Source organism: Bombus pyrosoma, linkage group LG3, assembly GCF_014825855.1.
Source record: "Bombus pyrosoma isolate SC7728 linkage group LG3, ASM1482585v1, whole genome shotgun sequence".
In the NCBI taxonomy this organism is placed as follows: Eukaryota; Metazoa; Arthropoda; class Insecta; order Hymenoptera; family Apidae; genus Bombus; species Bombus pyrosoma.
The window spans coordinates 11,328,653-11,330,618 of record NC_057772.1 but is presented as its reverse complement, the minus strand read 5'-3'; positions in this window follow the sequence as shown (position 1 = coordinate 11,330,618).

Here is a 1,966-nt window from a genome sequence, read left to right as displayed (position 1 = left end):
CCTTTCGTTTTAACATTCTGTGTGTGTTTGCTTAAATAGAATTATTAATTTCTCTTTACCGATGAACATTATCTTTATTTCATGATTATCAATGAGAGGTTCATCGTTTAGATATTTTGTATTTTTTTTTTTTTTTTTTTCAAATTGAATTAAATTTTTTCCTCTTGATGAAGGGCCAAGGAGAATCGAATTTCCGAGGTCCTGAGTTTTTAGGGATGAATTTATGAATCTTTTGAAGTTTTGTGTGTGCGTGTGCGTCGTAAAGGACTGGAAATTAAATTTGATATTTTCTTTCAGTATACAAGAAATAGTTAATTTGCGTTCAAAGTTTACTTATTAAAAATATATCAACAAAGATTGCCTAACTTTTACATTGATAGGGACATTTATTCTCGATCAGAGCGATAAAAGAAGATTCCAGAATTTTTCAGAATACATGTCGAAGTAATATTTGTTATATCCGGTTGATTTATTATTTGAACAACCCTTCTGTTAGTCAGATTTTTAAAGATTGATAAACAATTTTCTTCTTTTTCTTAATAATAAAAATAATGATGAAGAATCCTCCTCGCTTCGAATATAAAATATTTCGAAACGAAAATGTATATTCGTATCGTGACAATGAAATGATTAAAATCGACTCAGAACTCACCAACCCTTTGGCCAAGCCTTAATTTCATTTGGATCCCCGTCATTGCCGCCCTTATGGCCGTGACAGTGGCTCGACGGATTTATTTACGGGTCATTAACGTCGCTGCCTTTCGCGAACCAACCTCTTAATGGCTCGTTACCGTTTACTAGCAGAATTATTGATTCACGACAGAATCTTACAGCTTGGGATACTCTCGTTTGAGGTCTTTGTGGTCGCAGATGTGATTCGTTCTCCCGAAGAGGGTTGTTTCAGGACCATTTCATTGTCTGCCGAAAGTAGGTCGCTTCTCGACCGAACGATTTTTGAACAGAGGACGAATTGAATTGTATCGGATGAATTCAAACGGATTTCAGAGTCCTGATATTATTCGAAGTCTATTTCCCGAAGGATTATTACGAGGCATTTTGTTAAAAGGTCGACAATTTCGAGAAGATGATTTAGGGACGTTTGATTCTTAGATTATTCGCAAAGTTCTGCATTTTATTCGGAAGAGAATTATTTGTTCTACATTTTTGCCAAATATTTAAATGTTCTGTTTGAGACAATTGTTACTCGTCCGAAAAAGAAACCTGAATTAATTAATTAAAAACTGATCAATTTTCCATGCTGCAACAAGATGACATTGGACGATAATTGATACTATTATTAATTTCTGAATTATACGTAACTTCAAACTTTCTATGATCTATTAAATATTCACCGCTCGTACCACTTATTTCCACAAGAAATCATCCAAACAAATTCACCCTCAAAGCCTCAATCCATCAAGAAACGAGTCATTAAAACAGAGCAATGTATCAATGCCATAAACACAACACTCTCCCATACGCTGAGCCACAGCTCCAACCCCTTTGCCACAACAGAACACCCCTAACTGACCGCTACAACCCACCTACCCCTACGATCACCCGATTCCAAACTCACCTCAGAATTTACCGAATCTACCTCATTACCAACCATCATCCGCAAGAACGAACATCCCCGTTCGAAAAATCGCAATCTTGTCTCGAAATCAATCCAAGGGTACATCGTTTTGCCATTAAACGAAGTCACGTCGGCGATGCATCGGGGGTTGGAGGAGAGGGGTGAGGCAGAGGGAAGGCGAGAAAGTGGCGCCAGTGTTTTCCCTCTTATGCAAAGCTGGCCACTTCTTGCCCCTCGTTGTCGATCCGTGCAACGAGGCTGACGCAGCTAGCCGCTGGAAAGGGGATGAAAAAGCGGTAGTGGTGGCTGCAGGATCACGTGGGCGTGCACTCGCTACGTATCGTCAGCCATCTTGCCGGTTTTAAAGGCATCCCGGGGGCTCCGGGTAAA